The sequence below is a fragment of the Paralichthys olivaceus genome, chromosome 24 (genome assembly GCF_024713975.1).
Source record: "Paralichthys olivaceus isolate ysfri-2021 chromosome 24, ASM2471397v2, whole genome shotgun sequence".
NCBI classification, from domain to species: Eukaryota; Metazoa; Chordata; class Actinopteri; order Pleuronectiformes; family Paralichthyidae; genus Paralichthys; species Paralichthys olivaceus.
In genome coordinates this window covers 3,213,998-3,233,943 of record NC_091116.1, presented here as the reverse complement: position 1 = coordinate 3,233,943, position 19,946 = coordinate 3,213,998, and the positions used below count along the sequence as shown (strand labels likewise).

The 19,946-nt window shown below is 40.9% G+C and overlaps 1 long non-coding RNA gene and 1 pseudogene across 2 annotated transcripts; both read left to right on the top strand.

Moving 5' to 3' along the window:
* Nucleotides 1-632: 632 nt before the first annotated feature.
* Nucleotides 633-2,681, top strand: LOC138407029 (uncharacterized). Of its 2 annotated transcripts, XR_011240445.1 has the most exons (4): nt 633-774; nt 1,155-1,430; nt 1,901-1,968; nt 2,064-2,681. It is a non-coding gene; the product is annotated as an uncharacterized lncRNA (long non-coding RNA). The 2 variants fall into 2 exon arrangements; XR_011240444.1 differs by lacking the exons at nt 1,901-1,968; nt 2,064-2,681 and having other exon boundaries at nt 1,155-1,611.
* Nucleotides 2,682-6,488: 3,807 nt separating this feature from the next.
* On the top strand, nt 6,489-18,758 carry LOC138407080 (major histocompatibility complex class I-related gene protein-like; annotated as a pseudogene).
* Nucleotides 18,759-19,946: the final 1,188 nt, after the last annotated feature.

Sequence of the window (19,946 nt, the reverse complement as noted above, 5' to 3'; positions counted from 1 at the left end):
AAAAGTCATAAAAGTGAAGAAAGACACAGATTGAAATTTTTATGTGTTTTATACGTGATGCAGCAGCAGTGCTTGAGCAAACAAAAAATGTTCCCATCATCATTTGTTTGGGTTGAAATCTCTCCAACAAAGAGGTCGTCTATGTGCTACCTATGGTCAGGTGATTGCAGTTATTGCAATTAGTCTCTATGATAAAACCATATGGATAAAATAACAAAACAATTATCCAACCAAACTCCGTGCAGATTATAAAAGTTATGTGGAGCAATCCAACATTTACACTGTAATAATATATAAGTAGTATTTAAAACTATCTTAAAGGACTTAAACAGAAAGAAAAAAAATATTGATTTTAGAGTCACCTGAAGTCAAATTCAAAGCTCAGAGAGAGGATTTAAAGGAGAATATGTTTAATATATTGAATGCTGCAAGAAAGCTTAAACATGAACAGTAAATACTCAGTGGTTTATGTTCAACAAATTTAATTGCAGAATATAACATATTCTATTGAGGGGCTTCAAGAATTATTTAAAAGAGGAGTTTTAACTCTCCTTTGTTGCAATGACAACAACAAAGGATTAAAGGAGTTTTAAACTTTAATGTAAGGATATATGATCAGAGCAATTTGTGACTTTGATCATTTCACTAGTGGACCACAGAGAGAGACGCCTGGAGAGAAAATCTACATTTTCAGTCTAAAATACTGACTTCCTTTAACGTCAGTTATTGATATTATTATTCATCAGCCAACTGATTAACCAGTGAACCCAACAGGTAATACTCACATCGACATTTTTTTTAAAACTAAGATGCAGTCATCTGTAAACACAAGCTTCTGTGGACTGATTGTTAATAAAACAAATATATATAATAATATATAATATAAATGATAATATTTGATCAATATTATGCATCTATCAGCATGTTATATGTATTTATCAGAATGTTATATGTATTTATCAGTATGTAAGCTATGTAAGTAGCATGCTGAGGTAAAAATAGTGATTATCATTTATCTTGTCGTGTAAATGTAGAGCATTGAAATGTAGAGGATTTCCCTCTGGATTGTAGTGAAGTAGTAGATATAGTTTACACTTGGTGTTTTTAGCTCTGATACTTTACCCTTTAAAAGTGTCTCAAACCCAATTTCTCAGCAATGTCACAGGAGAACAACAGTGAAAGAGACAGGTGCACAACTGCCAGGATGAGGAGCCAGTGGTCAGCATGTTGGGCGGAGAAAAGGGAGGTGCTGGAGCGGGATGCATTTCAGGACCTGTTTCAGCGCATCACCAACAATCCATCTCAGGAGCAGTATCCTGCTGAACCCCATGCTGAACTGAACGACCAGCAGCAAAATGTCCTGCAGTCAGGCCCAGAGTTCAGCCAGACAGGGCCTCACAACCAGACACAACCAGAGATACTTACTATAGGTTAGAGAGAGATTCAGAGGAACTTTATCAATACCTGTATCAAGAAATATACTTATTAATGGAGGAGTATTCATGAGTACTCAGAGAAGTGAACCTGACCGAGTATAGAGACGTTTACTTTGGTAGAAACCTCCCGTTTGGCATGAAGAAATTCTTCTTTCATTAAATTGTAAAAACTGCATGATTGATTTCTTCTGTGGTTGATTAAAGAATCAGTGGTGTCAGTGATAGTGCTGTGCTTTAGAGTTCTGGGAAACACCACAGAGCAGGTTAACAGGTTACAGATATTATTCATCTTTGGTTCATCATGTTCAGGAGGACAATATTAAGATCAGGACAGAGATTATACAAGGCTGGGTTAGGTATAAATATGTGTGGTGGTGGTTTTAACTCTCTGACACCAAGGGGACAGATGACACAGAGGATGCAGGTTGTCTTATCTCTTATTTTGTGTCGGTTCTTGTCTCCAGTTCAACAATGTGCCATCAGGGAAGCTGACCAAACACCTGGAGGTGAGGCTGGCTCCTGTTGGATTATTGTAAGTATCACAGACAGTAATGCAAACACACACAAACACACCTCTGCGCTACTGTTTCTATTTGTCTTCTTATGTGTCTGATTGTGTTTATGTAGCAAAGGAAAGGGTGTTTACGGGGCTCCAGGAGACAGAGTTCCTTCTCCCTGTCCAGACACAGGAGGCTCTGGAAGAGATGGCAGCTGCCGCTGCAGTTGAGACACAGGGGGCTCAGGAGAAGATGGCAATGGAATTGAATGCTGCAAGAAACAGCTCTCTGTCAGCTCTCCTGTTTTCTACCATGGATTATCCATTGCATCTAGTTGAGGTCAATTTTCTTCTCCAAAATTCAGTTAAAATTTAAAAAAAGGATTAAAATGGTACTTCGAGCTCCTGAAGTTTGTTACATTCTCCCATTTGTTTTAACCTGTAATAGAAATTTTACATTTGTGTATGTTTAATTGCATGAGCAGACATGTATGTGGAGGACTGACCAAATTGTTAATCTAAAAGGGTAACCTTAAGGTTTATGATGGTGGCTTAAGAGACTTGAGTTTTATGGCCTCGAGAAACCACAACTTTATGGTATCTTTTGGTATCTCTGATTGGGATCAAACACCTGGGGTCTCACAGGGGGGTCATCCACAGAACATGTAAACAAAAGGACAGGATATCTCCTCCACTGAGAGAAACTACAGGAGGGTAATAAAAACCTTTGCATGCTTGGTGGGAGGGGGCTGCGAGTTATAGGAACACTGATTCTCCTATGTTCTTTGCTCATTTGTGCATGTCATTCAGGTGATGTGTACTGATGAGTCCATCTGCAGATGCTGAATTAAACTTTCAGAAAGAAGTGTTTGACTTTGTGCTAGCTTCACAGAAATTGCCACCACAATATCCAACCAGATGTTTTTTCATTTATCCGACTGTGGGATTACTCGGCCCACCCCTGATAAACACGGGAGGAGAGAATGTTGTTTCAACAGTGTCCTTTTATTTATAATTGTCCGCCTCGTCAGGCCACCACAAACATATACACAGGCTTGTTGATCTACACACGTTCACACACAAAAATCTGGTTGGATATACAGCATGTGATTGGATAAATGAGAAACCTTGGTGAGACAAACAAGGGGTGTTGGGATAAATTTATGGATCATTCTGTGCTTGGTTTCTCCTCAGAAACAGATCTCTGTCTGCTCGACAAGCTTTAAAATGATGGAGTACATGACAGTGGTTGTCCAATGGTGTCGTGTGCCACAGCCTCACATCAATTTCCCCACATCAGGTCTTGGTGGTACATGAGCAGGTGGAACTGTACAGAAAATGAGACCCACACTTATTTGCGCTCACCTATCCAGCGCTGGTGTTTGGAGCTATATAGCCAAACTGTCCTCTACAATGAAGAAGCTACGGGCAGACCCGACGTTTAATCTATTGGGCTCTGGAGCTTTTGAGTTATTGTTGACAGACAACCATTGACTGAAATTGTCAACCAATCTAGTGTCACATACACTGAGATTCAGCCAGGAGTTAGCTTGTACGAACATGTCATGAAGACAGTAGCATTGGTGAAAGAGTGCAATTGGACCCTTAGAAAAGAGCTGACCATTGCGGACTATAGGATGATGTTTAAGCTATCCTGCAGACATGTAAGTACTGAGCACATCCTCTCTAAAAAAATTTTTTCTCAAAAAAAAAAAAAGAAGAAGTTTATATACTCCTTTTCCACAAATCGTTTGTTTGTTTCATGTCACCCTGACAGGAACCTCACAGCCTGGTAGTGTTGCCACCTGGGTCTGCCACCAACATAATCACAGTGCGATGCACTGAGCCCCGGACGATATACAACCTTATGCTGAAGCATGGCTTACATTGCTCCACTGTCTGAAATTCTGCAATGAGCCTGTCAGCGAGGTCTCCTTGCATAGCACTGAGAGACCACAAGATGAATACAGTTTTAGTGAACAGGATCACAGAGTCAGAGAGATCCTCCTTTGTTTCTACATCTCAGATCACCACTTTCTACCACAACATGAAACACATCAAAATACATGCTAAGCGAGAGGCGCTGAGATACAAGCCATACATAAGAGGACCTTTCCCCAGCTGTCCAACGACGCAGTCACTCAAAGGGGATGAATCGATGGAGGACCTAATACCAGTTGTCCTTTACTACCAGGATCCCATGATCAGACTGAGCGATGTGGTCAAGGCTGACGGTCGATTTGTTCCATCTTGTTTTGACACAGCAGAAAAAAGGAATTACAATAGATACGTCGTAGAGGTGGAACAGAGCAACGTCATCCTTCCAGGTAACTTGTATTGCAAACGGTAATGTCACAGACATCAGTGTAGAATTGTAAAAGTCATTTTGTTTTATAATGTTTTCTCATAAGTCCAACGCGTGACGAAGATTAGACGGACGATGAAACTGAGGAAGCTGTCCACCCCTTCGCCTGTTTCTGCTGCTACCAGATTTCTGACTGTTGCCTGTTGTGTGGACATTTGTGTTGTCTGTCTTGTGTGAACAGCCTGGAAGACCCAGGTTCAGTCATGTGCAGTGTTTGCAGAACCAAAAAGCTCAAGTGGTTTGACATCAAGGGGTCCCAAGAATTGAATCCTGAATGTCAGGCGTGCGGCAAGGTAAACGTTTGGCTCATCAAGTGTGGACATGTAACATGCACATGCAACAGCAGCAGATGTGTTGTCTGTGATCAGCCAATCACAGAACTTCGAAAGCTGTTTCCATCAACATCAGCATGAAGAGTCAGAGGTGAAATCCTTGAGGTTATGGAAGCGCTTTATTCTATTTCTTTGTACATTTTGTGAGAATAGCACATTCATTGTACATAACACAATGGTATAAATGACCAGAATAGATAAATAAACCGTTATAACAATGAGGCACTGTACATCTGTGAGAATGACACCATTCATTGTACATGACACAATAGTATAAATGACCTGTAATAAATAAACCATTATAACAATGAGACACGCGTGTTGGATTCTATGTCGTTGTATGTAATATGATGCGTTGGGGCCTGCTGAGTCATCCGTGGTCTGCAACTTCTCAAAAGAGCTCCCCTCAGGCACTTCTCAGCTTCTGTCTTGCTTTTGTGTAACAAAAACAATTGTATGGGAGATAAACTATCTTGGTTATTGGCAGAATGCCAGGTTTTCTTTTTGGTTGGATAAAGTGTGTGTGATTGGACAAAAGATGTGGTACTAAAGAAAAGGAAGGATGAATGAAAGAATCTGGTCAGACCAACGACTTCTGATCGGGTAAATGAGAAACCTGGTCGGAGCAATGACGTCCAGTTGGATAAACCCGGTTCTGATCCAGCGGTCCTTAACCATTACCGGCCCATCGCTAATCTCCCCTTCATCTCCAAACACTTGAAAGGGTGGTTGCCAAACAATTACAGTCCCACCTCGACACAAACAACCTCCATGAACCGTTCCAATCCGCCTTCCGTCCGAAACATAGAATTGAAACAGCCCTGGTCAGAATCACCAACGACTCCCTCTGTGCAGCTGACTCTGGACTACTCACCATTCTCATCCTCCTCGACCTCAGCGCAGCGTTCGATACCATCTCCCACCCTCTGCTCCTGGACCGCCTGGCTTGCATCGGGATCACTGGTGCTGCACTGTAGAAGCAGTAAAATATGTGAGTGTCTGTCACAGGAGAAGAGAAAAGCTGCACAACAACCTGCTCACTGATGAACATACTGATCATTAGATAGATATTGTTCGGTAATAATTACCTCTGTATGGTACACACCTTTTTTTAAATTGATGTATAGTATAGTTTTAATGTTGTATAATATAGTTTTATTGATGTATAGTATAGTTTTATTGATGTATAGTATAGTTTTCATTGATGTTTAGTATAGTTATAATTGATGTATAGTATAGTTTTAATGATGTATAGTATAGTTTTAATGATATATAGTATAGTTTTAATTGATGTAAAGTATAGTCTTATTGATGTTTAATTTATTATTTTGTTAAAATAATACATTGTTTTAAATAATTTATTATATAATAATAATGCTTTGGCAATATTGTAATACACAGTCATGCCAATAAAGCTTATTGAATTGAATTGAATTGAATTGAGAGAGAGAGAGAGAGAGAGAGAGAGAGAGAGAGAGAGAGAGAGAGAGAGACTGAACCACAGCGGGTAATAAATAATAAATACGACTGAGGGAAATGCAATATATATATATATATATATATATATATACTGTAAACAACCATCCGGTTACACATGGATTTAATTATTTTACTTGTGAAGCACTTTGTAACTTTGTTTAGATAAGTGCTATACAAATACAGTTTATTACAGTTTTATTATGTATTATCCAGGGTTGACTTGGGCTGGGTTAGGTTGACTGGGCTGACGACCAGATCTTTACTTTCACTTTCGTTCACAACCTAGTTTGGTGAGTTTCACCCGGATTTAAGTGACGTAGAGGCTGATCCTGAATTCTCATTGGCTCAGATGATGTCACCTCCTCTCTGTGTGTCCTCATCTCGTTGTTTTTGTCTCTGGAGCCACAGTCCGTCTCTCTGTGGACTAAAGACCTCATCTACCTTCAGTCCAGCAAAGAGAAATATACCACCGCTCACAATGCACACTTTACTTTTCCTGCTTCTACTGGCAGGAACACACAGCGCGACGGCAAGTGAGTTCTAGTTTCTACTTGATTTGACTTGATTTGGTGGATTTTAAATGAAAGACAAATGCTCCGTGTATTTAAAAGACATTTCAATGATTTGAAGGTCTGTTGTAATGTTTGATGTTTGGTTCCTTCAGATTTTAGAAGTTGAATAAAGTTTCAAAGACCTGATTTAAAAGTTCATGTTAGTAAATGTCGTGGATCTCATGTAAGAAGGAAAGCTTCTGTTCTCTTTCTGAAAGGTCAACTGAAAAGTGACTTTTCTTTTTCTTTCTTCTGATCCGGACCATTAGTTGATTTCGTCCTTTGATCAGAACCATTAAGGTTGACACAGTCCGAGCTGGTTCTGGACAAAATGACACAACGATTCTGCAGCGAAAAAGTCCAACAGACAAACAGAAAAACGAAGCAATATTTCAACTCAGCGATAAAACAAAGAGTTTCCTGTCTGTTCTAAACATTATGAACTTGATTATTTCACACTTAGTTCTTCATGACGTGTCTCGTGTTTCATGTTGAAGAAATAACAGGTTCAGTCTGTTGATATGAATTAAGACTGTTATTGATGGAAATACATATATTTGAACATCTTTTTAATGATTGATCGCCTCAAACACCTCAATTATTCATCTAAACTGTGTCAACTGACAAATAAGGCGATGACTCAGTTTTGGTTTTTATTGTAGTCAGTTGGTGGCGCTGTTTCCATAGATACAGAGAGTGCTGAGGACAAACAGCTTCCTGCTTTGTTGGTTCAATATTCAACCTCATTTAGGCTGATAAAGACCGTGAGTAACATGACTGACATGACATATTACTAATGAATGATCTGTTCTAACACACAACACAAATTCATCTAGAATGTAAATGATAAAAGTGAAAAGAAGCAGGGAGACAAAGACTCATCAAATCAAATCAAATCAAATTTTATTTGTATAGCCCAAATTCACAAAACACATTTTGCCTCAGAGGGCTTTACAATCTGTACAGGTAGTGACACCCTCTGTCCGTAGACACTCTGTTCGAGTGAGGTAAAACTTGCCCACAAAAACCCTTTTAACAGGGAAAAGAAGGTGGAAGAAACCTCAGGGAGAGCCACAGAGGAGGGATCCCTCTCCCAGGACGGACAGACGTGCAATGGATGTCACATGTACAGAACAAAGCAACAGAAACATATTGTACAATTACAATGAAAAACAATGATTACAGTAGCAGTGGTGGTAATGTGTAACAATGCTACAATAATAAACAAGTTAATATTAATGTCATGGAATTATGACTAATAGTAATAACAAGAGTGGATGTCAGGCAGGGCCATGGCAGTAGTGGGAACCACGATCCAATACAGGGAGCAGCCATGATCCATGAGAACCTCCTGGACGAGAGAGCACAGAAACTCCAGGGAAGAAGTTTAGTTAGTAACATGCATTAATGAGACATGTATGTTTAGAGATGGGGACGATAATAGAGAGAGAGAGAGGGGGGGGGGGGTCCCCCGGCAGTCTTATCCTATAGCAGCATAACTAAGCGCTGACCTGAGCCAGCCCTAACTATAAGCTCTATCAAAGAGGAAAGTCTTAAGTCTACTCTTAAAAGTGTTGACCGTGTCTGCCTCCCGAACCCAAAATGGTAGTTTGTTCCACAGAATATGAGCTCAAAGGTTATTAAAAAATGGTCAGACAGAAGAGGATTCTGTGGAAAGACTGTTAGGTGATCAATTTCAATGCCATATGAGATAACAAGATCAAGAGTGTGGTTCAGACAATGAGTCGGTTCCTTGACACTCTGACAGAAGCCAATTGAATCTATACTGAACAAAAATATAAATGCCCCATGTAAAATATTGTTGCCATGTGGGGTAACAACTGTAAATGAGCATTTGCTGACATTTTATTGTACAAAAGTGATATTTCTCTTGATTTGTGTATAATTTTTAATCCAATACGCTGTCAGTGAGCATTACTCAGTGAGTTGTTTTTTTACTCAGTGCATGGGTGGGGCGTGTCCAGTGAGTGATCAGACAAAATGAGCAACAGCTGGACAATCCTTTGACTGGGGACAATAAAAGGCCACCCCAAAATGTCAAATTTTGTCACAAGTCATAATGCCTCAGATGTCGCAAGTTATGCGGGAACGTGGCATTGGCATGTTGGATGCAGGGATGTCCACCAGAGTAGTAGCTGCGCGGCCCAATGTCCATTATCGGACCATAAGCCGTTTGAGAGTTCGTTTCTGACAGACATGTCCTCGATAGAGCATCTTTGGGATTCCACAGGCCACCATAGGCAATTTGATCAACTCCATCCGAAGAAGATGTGTTGCTCTGAGAGACGCAGCTCGTGGACACACAAGATATTGAACAATCAAATTCCTCAACCTGACCCCTATCATGTTCAAAGGACTGTCAATACATTACAAATGGCCATACCACGATGTTATCAACGCCGATATGAAGATTAGTAATTACTGAAAATAAATTTTGAATTTTTCTATATATTGCGTAACCCAAATGTTAATAACTCTTATATAACTCTTATATTCGACATGGGGCATTTATATTTTTGTTTAGTTGTAATAGAGGGATAAACGCAGCACTAAGACTATCATTGTGGTTGTCCACATGAATATTAAAATCACCTACAATAATGACTTTATCTGTTTTAAGGATCAAGCCTGATGCAAACTCTGCAAATGTGAGTAACCAGGAGCTCGATATACTATAACAAATAGAATTGGCTGTAATGTTTTCCAGGTTGGATGAGTAAGGCTAAGAACAAGACTTTCAAATGAATCATAATTTAGTTTAGGCTTAGGATTTATTAATAGACCTGAGTCAAATATGGCTCCAACTCCACCACCTCGACCAGTGCTTCGAGGAATATGAGTATTACAGTGACTGGGAGGAGTGAATTCATTTAAGCTAACATAGTCATCCTCCTGCAGCCAGGTATCATTAAGACTAAATAAATCAATATCATAATCAGATATTGATTCATTGACTAAAACAGCTTTGGAGGATAAGGACCTGATGATCAAGAGTCCACATTTAATTCTCTTATTTTGGACTGCTGGAGATGTTGATTTAATTTTTAAGTTGTTATGATGAACTCCTCTTCTGTTTATTTTATCTTTAAATCATGTAGGTGGACGGGGGACAGACACCGTCTCTTTACGAAAGGTTTGGGTGGGCAGCTGCTCTAATGGAGGCGCAGAGGAGCGTGTAAGACTGCAGTTCTGCTTCCTGGTCTCAACTCTGGGTTGTCATGGTTTTGGTCGACTAATAAACTTGGCCATATTTCTAGATATGAGAGCTGCTCCATCCAAAGTGGGATGGATGCCGTCTCTCCTAATCAGACTAGGTTTTCCCCAGAAAGGTGTCCAGTTATCTATGAAGCCCACGTCGTTTGCTGGACACCACCTCGACAGCCAGCGGTCAATGACTACATGCGGCTATACATGTCATCACATTGGGTTGGGCAGGGGTCCAGAGAAAACTATGGCCCCCGGTGTCGCTAACTTCACGTTTTGTAAAATGGAGCTGCCTATAACCAGAGTTGGCCTCTCAGCGGGTGTGTCGCTGAGCGGGGAAAATCTGTTAGAAACGTGGAGTGGTTGGTGGTGTACCGTGGGCTTCAGTTTGGGGCTATGCCTTTTTCGAACAGTCACCCAGCCTCCCAGCTGCTCGGAGGTTGCTGGGGGACAGCTAGCTGAAGCTACCTTCGGTGGTACCGCACCGGCTACAGGTGACTTGCTAACTATAGCAGCTACTGACTGTTCAGTGGTGCGATACCGTGCCTCAAAATCACTGAGCCTCGCCTCCAAGGCAACAAATAAACTACATTTATTACAAGTACCATTATCGCTAAAGGAGGACGAGGAGTAGCTAAACATGTGGCACAGTGGGCAGGAGAGAGCAGGAGAGGAGAGAGCAGGAGAGCAGAGAGAAGCCATTTCTATAGCTAGGCTAGCTAGTGTAACTAACACACTAGTAAAACTATCAGATTTAAAGTGTTGCTAAAGTTAAGAGACCTGTTAGTCCGCAAACAGAACAAGTCTAAGGATAGTCTAAAAATATGCAGATAATCGCTGATGTGAGAAATATACGAAAATCTGTTTAGGTGAGCAGCAGAGAGCACCGTGGCAGTGACACCGACAACCGGAAGTGGCAGAATACGCTTACCGTAAAGCAGCGAGTAGACGGGCACCTCATGATGATGAGGCTGCCTCCATAATGAAGAAATGACAGATGTCTGTTAATACTTTCTAATGTGATAACATCTGCACTAAAGCCTGACTGCTTGATATGAGTCTGTCACAGATATAAAGTTATCAGTGTTTGTGTTTGTCCATATGCACCAATTTTATTTGTGCACAATAAACAAAGAAGATGTGCATTTATCTTTACAATTTAAAACATGGATAAAAAACATACATGTTTATTTTCTTCATTCAAGTTCTGTTTGGTCATATTTGTGTTTTCTTTGTATTATTATTACAGTTCTAGTTATTTATAATTAATCTTATGGTTTAACTTTGGAATCAGTGCCAAACATACATATTAACGTCACACTTTGTTTTGTTAGCTGGGTTCAGTATAAATTTATATGTGTATATACGGAGGAATATATATATATATTTATATATAGACTGAGAGAAAGCACTAACAGCTCATATGTTGTGTTCAAAATGTTCATGATTTCACAATTTGAATTGTTAATATGATAATGAGGACTTTCAGAATCAATGTCTCATGTAGTAACTGGAAATTGAAGTTGTTTTCACTTTACATTAAATACTCTGCAGTAGAAAATATTATTTTCTAATATTAAATATTTGAGTCATTAGATTGAATAAATGTTTAAGACGTAGAATTCAAAGTAAAGAGTGTCTGGACTCTGGAGCAGACGTTTTATCTCTCAATGTATTTTTGTGTTTGTTTACCACACAACAGAGATGCTGAAGTTGTGTTGAATGTACTTCATGTCTTCTTGACTCTGAGTGCAGTGATTTATTAAACATTCTGAAACCAAAGTCACTTTAACTTTTTCTTGCAGGGACTCATTCTCTGAAGTATTTCCACACTGGGTCCTCTCAAGTCCCAAACTTTCCAGAGTTTGTGTCTGTTGGTTATGTTGATGAAGTTCAGATCGATCACTATGACAGCAACACAATGAAAGTAGAACCCAAACAGGACTGGATGTTGAAGACAACAGATTCACAGGAACACTAAATACTTTTTGAGTGAACAGCAGATCTTCAAGGTCAACATTGAAATCGCAAAGGAACGCTTCAACCAGACTGAAGGTTTGTTTATGTTTCACTCTCTAATAATAACAACACACACACACACAAAACATATCTACAAACATACACAATCACACTAACAGAAACACATACATACACTCTCACACACACAGACACAAACTCACATTTTCATTTATTTGATTTGATCTCAAATATTTACTAATTAATCAAACATGTGATCAATATATTTTAATTTTTTAATTTTTTTAACAAGTAAAAATCTCAAATGTTTTGTGAAGTTTCTTCAATATTAGAGTTTGTTGCTTCTCTTACTTTTTGATGAATTAAATACAGTGACAGACATTTTAACTACTTTCTTTATTTGCTTCAGTTTAAACAAGTGATTGATTCATTAACAAAATACAGTTGAGCTCATAGGACTTGATAGTACAATCCCTTGTTTAATCAGCAACTGGTGATGGGTGGGTTAGGGATAATGGTAATTGCTTCACTGGGGTCTTCAGGTGGGCACCCTGCTTCACTGGTGTTTCGTTGAAAGGCCCAACACACCTCCACAGGGATCAACGGCTACACCTGGCGTCCCAGAATTCGACAGGAAGCACCTGGGCACGCCAGCCACGTTGTTCTGCCTCTGCTGCTATGTCGGAGTACTTCAGGTGTTTGCGTTCATATCCTTCACTGAATGCAGCCTCCCATGGTATTGTCAGTTCCACAATGAAGAGCGATTTCTGCATGGTTGACCACAAGACCAGGTCCAGTCTGAGATTAGTTGTAATGATCTCCGGTGGAAAAACAAGCTTCTGGTCTAGATCCACCTGCATTTTACTCTAGCAGATGTTGTTGCTGGGAGTTGACCTGCTCTTATGAAAGGGGTGGTGTTTGGATGTCTGGAAGTCAGGGGAGGAAGGGCATTGTTGGTAGTCCTCCTTCCTTCCAGGGTGCTCGCCAATTGTTGTAGGACCTGGTTGTGTCTCCAGGTGTAGCGGCCTTGGGACAAACTGGTTTTACAGTTGGTGAGGATGTGCCTGAATGTTGCAGGGGTTTGGCAGAGAGGACATGATGGATCCTCTCCTAGCCACTGGTTTAGGTTCTTGGGTGATGGAAGAACATCATACGTGGCTCTGATGATGAAGCTGAGTCGGCTTCCTTCCATCTCCCAAAGATCCGTTCATGTGAGTTTACGATGCTCCATGTTTTCCCAGCTAGTCCATTGGCCCTGTTTGGACTGTGAGACTGCCTTTGTGCATTTTTTGCCTCTTCCTGCAGTCGAACCTCTGCAACCACTAGTTTTCTCCTCTGGGTTGATGTTGCCTTGTGCCATGTGGGTCGACTTGTTCCAAGTCCAAACCCACATCTTCCATGCTACACCTGTCCTACAATGTCTCCATGTCTGAGAGGAGATTTTGTTTGCTGTATGGCCTCAGATGGGGTCCATTTCCTCCCAGTTGCCAGTCTGGGAGCAGCCGCTCGGATCACCTCGTCCTGAGACTCGGTCAGGGTCATGTTCAGCCTCACTTTGGTGCATTTATACTCAGGCTAGAGACAGGCAGTTCCAGGGCCCCATGGCCAGACAGGCTGATATTGCTGAGGCAACGAGGAAGAACAAGCCACCTCTTGATGTAAGAGCTGACTGTTCTCTCCAGCTTCTCAACTTTGGTCATGGGGATCTCGTAGACATCAGGCGGGGGGAGTAATCCAAACTGCAGGCACCACAGTTTCAATTTACCTGGGAGCAAGGTCTTGTCTATGCTAGCAGGGCCATAACAAAATACAGAATCGACAACAAGCAGAATGATTAGTTTGAACCTTAAATATATCAAATCAACAGTAGAGCAACAGATTCATGTCACTGTGCTGACCACAGTGTGTGTGTGTGAGCGTGTGTGTCTGTGAGTGTGTGTGAGTGAGTGTGTGTGTGAGAGAGTGTGTGTGTGTGTGTGTGTGTGTGTTTGTGTTTGTGAGTGATGAAGATGTGATAATAACGGTTCAGATCTCTGTCTCTCTCTCAGGTGTCCACATTGTCCAGCGGATGTATGGTTGTGAATGGGACGATGAGACTGGAAAAGTTAAAGGTTATCGTCAGTTTGGTTATGATGGAGAAGACTTCATATCATTGGACCTGGAGACAGAGACGTGGATCGCTCCAACACCACAGGCTGTTATCACCAAACTGAAGTGGGATAATGATAAAGCTGATCTTGCATATCTTAAGAACTACTACACCCAGGAGTGTCCTTACTGGCTGAAAGAGTTCATAGAGCATGGGAAAAGCTCTCTGCAGAGAACAGGTGAAATCACATAACCTCCATGTACATGATGTTCCTCTTTCATTTCTTACTCTGTGGCATCAAAGTGAAGGAGAGCAGATACACAGACACCTGCTGTGACTCAGTTTGTTCACTTTCTATCATCATCGCTCTCGCTCCCTCTCCTTCTCTTTCCCTCCTTTCTCTCTCTCTCACTCTCTCTCTCTCTCCCTCTCCTTTCTCTCTCTCTCTCTGCTCTTTTTATGCCTCTGCTCTGGCGACACCTAGTGGCCGCTGGCATTATGTTCTGGGGTCGTCTGTCCGTCCCATCACTGTGAACATGATATCTCCAGAATGTCTTTAGAGAATTTCCTCACATTTGGTGCAAACATTCACTTTGACTCAAGGATTAACTCACTCGATTTTTGTAGCCAAAGGTCAAAGGTCAAGGTCACAGTGGACTAAACAAATATGTTTTTCTTGAACATGATATCTTAACATCAACTTGAGGGAACTTCTTCAGATTTAGTAAAAACATTCACTTTGAGTCAAAGATGAACTGATTAAATTTTTGTGGTCAAAGGTCAAAGGTCAAGGTCACTGTGGCCTCACAAAGTATGTTTATGTTTTTCTTGAACATGATGTCATCAGATCAACTTCAGATTTGGTACAAACTTTCACTTGGACTCAGAGATCGATTCGTTATTGATTAGATTTTGGAGCCTGGAGGTCAAAGGTCAAGGTCACAGTGACCTCATGTTACTGTGAATGTGTTAGATCGCCCCTGAATTGAGACACAGCTGGAGTGTCCTCCCTCCTCACCCCCCGACTGACCTGCGCTCACTTTGCACTTTAACAAAAAATACCAACATGAACCAGAAGTTATCAGACCTGTTCAGTTCATGAGATTTACTTTGTTTGTATAAAGAAAATAAATATCCTGATATAAAACTGTCACCTTTCAAAAAATACTGTGATATTACTCTGACGTTATATAGTCCCCCCCAGTGTCTTTGCATCACTTCAGCCTCTGTCTCGCTCACATCTCACAGTTCTTCACTTGTCTCGTATATTAACAGACATGACTAATGCTAAATCGATGGAATCAAACAGGAATGGTATTATTAGTATACAATACATTAGAATAACCCATAAACTGTCTTTCTTCTTTCTCCCCAGAGCTTCCCTCGATGTCTCTCCTCCAGAAGTCTCCCTCCTCTCCAGTCAGCTGCCACGCTACAGGTTTCTACCCCGACGCAGCCATGTTGTTCTGGAGGAAAGACGGAGAGGAGCTTCATGAGGACGTGTACGTCGGAGAGGTCCTCCCCAACCATGACTGGACCTTCCAGATGAGCACTGACCTGCAGGTTTCATCAATCCCACCTGAAGACTGGAGGAGGTACGACTGTGTGTTCCAGATCTCTGGTGTGAAGGAGGACATCGTCATAAGACTGGACAAAGACTCAGTGGAGTCCAACAGAGGTGAGACTTGAATCAGTGATGGTGTGGGAAACACACATTTCATTTCCACTAACAGTCCTGCAGGTCATGTATGCTGACGTGTAGCAGGAGAAGTTTACTCTCTGTTGGTTTTCGGTCATTTTCTTTCATCAGTCTTTATCAATAAATTTAGATCAGTGTTAAAAACAACAGCCGGACAAAGAAACAGGTTGATTGTCTGTGTGTGTTTGTTGTGTCTATTGTACAGGATTCTGGTTCAGGGAGATTATTGTCATCTAACCTGCTTCATCTGTTCAGGTTGTGATGCTTTGTTTTTTTATTCCACTCAACAGAGAAGCCCACTGACGTGACCACCATCATCATCATCGCTGCAGTGGTCGCTCTCGCTGTCGTCCTCGCTGTCATTGGATACATCGTGTACAGGAAGAAGTATGGTGAGAGACCAACACAGAAGCTTTGTCCAATATTTTTCTGGTGTTTTTATTTCAGACTTTTTTAACGAATGCTTTGTCCGATCAAACTTCAGTTCCTCACACACCAACATCTGTTTCAAGAGCTGCACACAAAGGGTTCACACAAAGTTTTCTAACTTCATTCTGCACCATAGACTGTTGTAGAGTGACTATCTAATTCACAACAGTATAGTCGCCAAGAGGCTAAGCAGGGGAAAAAGCTTTACCTGCCGGACGCGCTGTTTTTTTAACTGTAATAACTGAAATTATTTGTATTTTCTTTTTATTTCAGCCAAAAGTCCCCCATCTCGTAAGTAAAACTTCTATTTCTACTCTGTTTTCAGAGCAGCTGAAAGTACGAACATGTCCAGTTTAATAAAACACCACCAACTCCTATTTGCTCCACTTTTTATTGGTCCACACCGGCGCCAGTCAGGGAGGCGTTATTTTTTCAGGCCGTTCATCTGTTCGTCCCCATCTTGTGAACACGATATCTCAAGAATGCTTTGAGGGAATTTCTTCAAATTTGCCACAAATGTTCACTTAGGCCTTGTCCACACTACTGCCATTATTTATTTCAATGGATTTGAGGCTCCCCGTAGGAAACTGACCCAGTGCAGGACTCTAGAAAAAGCTCCGTAGATTAAATAGGCTTCATTTTTTGCTGAAGAGAGTTTTCAGGAATGTTCCCTGCAGTGTTGGTTGTTTGTAATAAAAGTGTCTGTTCAGAGGAGGATAGTCTCATGATGTGTTTCTGACCTCACAGCTGGAAATGATCCAAACGTCTTAAACCCTCTGAACCCAGATGGACAAGTTTCTAATCCTCCAAGTGAGACGTCCTCCTGAACACAGTGAGTTGCTCCATATGTTCAACAAAACTTAAAGTAAGTGCAAAGTAACACGTGTGATCATGTGTAAAACCTCTGTTTTAATTAGAAAGAAAACAATCATTTGAGATTTCACGTTAACAGATTCAATGTTGAAATTAAAACTCAAATATACGCAGTGACACAACAATTCAAATGTTGATAAAACAATTTTTTTTCTGAGTAAAATTTGGTTTCACTGTTAAATGAGGGAGTCGTGGAAATATTAGGTCTCAATACTGTAAATACATAAAATACGTGGCTTTGTGGAACTGAACATTTAATCTTTCATTTTCTTTTTTTTCACTTTAGGTTTATGGACGTTTGCACTGGAACAAGAAGCAGTGTCACCACATTCTCCCCCTTACACTGGGAGTTCCCTGATTATTCATCACTCAAATCAAAACTACTGACAAATATGAAATATAAATGGTGGCATTGGTTAAATATGATCTTTTAGTTAAAAATAAGAAATGTGATCCTTCCTCTGATGAAATATTTGTTAAAATATTGGTAAATCAAATGAGGATTGTTACTTTTTCTTGACCTGGAGTGAAGTAAAACACGTTTTAAAAAACAATGAAAGTATCACAACACTGTTCACATACAGTTCATTTAAAGATCATCTTCAACAAAATCCAAAATAGTTACAGTTTTATATTCCTGGTGTTGGGGCATCCTTGTAAAATCTTCTAAATAATACAAATCTAAATATACATATACAGACACCCACACATCCACATCTTAGGGTCTGGAAATACAACCTGTCTAATGATTCCAGAAATCTGTTTGTATGTGACTCACGCATCTGGAGAACCGTTCATTTGATCTGCTTCACACTCAACGTGCGTTGTTAAGGGCCCAAGGAAGTACAGTGTTGAATCTGGTGTTCATACAATTGAAAAACGTGCTGCAAACTTGCGGCCAGCGGGCCAATTGATATTTTGTGGCCCCCTACTTGACATCAAAGTTTAGTGCTAGTGCGGCCCACGCGTTTTTCTCAAACGCACCTTTTTGTCGTTGCGCGGGCCGTGCTTGCCCTGACAGCTTCCGGTGGCGTTTGTTGTCAAGTTAGCCAAAGCGAATTAGCAGCGTTAGTCACTTGATTGAAACTTGATTCCGGAGTGACACCAAGTGGAAGAAAAATATATCCTGTCACCACTGGTGTAGTCCAGGGTATACGGGGGTATACGCGCTTATTTTTCAATAAGCATTGCGTATACCCACTTCTAAATCCCCCCTGATGCGCACCATTCAGTAGTATCTGCAGCCAAATTACCCATTTTTTTCTGCCTCTAATGTGTTTTTTTAACTCGCTTACTATTGCACACGCGAGATACATATATAATCTATATGTCATTCATGCCCCAACCTCCTGACAACCGGCCAATGGGGACCCAGCCATGCCATCCCACCCCTACCATTGGTCCAAACGGCCGGGTGCCCACCTGTGACACGTTCAATGATGTGGGAAAACACAGAGCTTCAGCAATAACGACACTTAACAGCTGAACACAACAGTCACAGATAACAGTGACAGAGTATATCACTGTTAATGTGTTGTAAATGCATATTTTTCATTGTTAACTAAATATTGTTGTTTTGTTACATATTGTTTTGTTGAATAATTTGAATGATGATGTTCAATCATCATATTATATATATTTAATGATTTATGCTAAAATAGTGTTTACTTCAATTTTATGACAGTGAACTTTTGAGTATATCTGATTGGTTTTGATGTGTGGAAGAGAATGATTTGCATTTATTTTTATCTAAGGTGAAATAAAAACAAGTATTTTATTTAAATAAATGTTCAAAAAATAACTGAAACATCATGTTTGCCTCATCTTTATTTTACATTCATGCAGGCTGCCTGTGTGACCAGTAATACCTACAAACAGCTCCTGATCAAGTCATGTTAATTTTATAATAGTGGCACACTCTGGCCCACACTATCTGTTGCAAATGTCAGAAAGACCAAGGAGATTGTTGTCATCTTCCAGAGAGGCCACACCAAACACCTGCCACTGACCATCGATGGTGCTGCTGTGGAGAGAGTGAGCAGCACCAAATTCCTGGGGGTGCACATCAGTGAGGACCTCTCCTGGACCACCAACACCGCATCACTGGCGAAGAAAGCCCAGCGGCACCTCTACTTCCTGCGCAAACTGAAGCGAGCAAGTGCACCACAACCCATCATGTGCACATTCTACCGGGGCACCATTGAGAGCATCCTTTCCAGTTGCTTCACGGTGTGGGGCAGGAGCTGCACTGACTACAACAAAAAAAGCCCTGCAGCTCATAGTAAACACAGCTGGAAGGATCATTGGTGCCCCACTCTCCTCCCTACAAGACATATACACCACCCGCCTGACCCGCAAAGCGAACACAATTGTGAGCGATGCAAGCCACCCCACACACAACCTGTTCAGCCTCCTGCCCTCTGGGAGAAGGTATAGGAGCCTCCGTTCCCGCACCACCAGACTCACCAACAGCTTTATCCACCAGGCTGTCAGGAAGCTAACCCCCCCACAAACACACACACTCTGGACTCTGAAGCCTACGATCCACATACTGACTGTCTTTGCACTACTATGCCATTTGCTCACTTATATCACACAGAAACAATCTTCTGCTGCTACTACGGACTGTCTTTGCACAACTCATTGTAGATCACCATATTAAGTGTCCCCGTGTTGTTATTAAGTTGTTATTAATTATTTCATTCATTTGTTTATTACATTCGTTCTTTCATTCACATCCCATGGAAATAACATTAACTGTATAACCTTTCCGTAAAGTTTTTTCGTGGTGTTGCTAAGTTAAACTCACGCTACTTTATACTGTATATGCAGCAGGAACAGAAAAACACAGATATCGATGTTATTCTATATAAAATGCAAAGACTTTCCCTAAGACAACGTGACATACATATCTGTCAATTATGTTACTATGCCTCCCTGCAGACTCTCCACTTCCTGGCCCTTACTGAGACCTGGATCACTCCAGAAAACACTG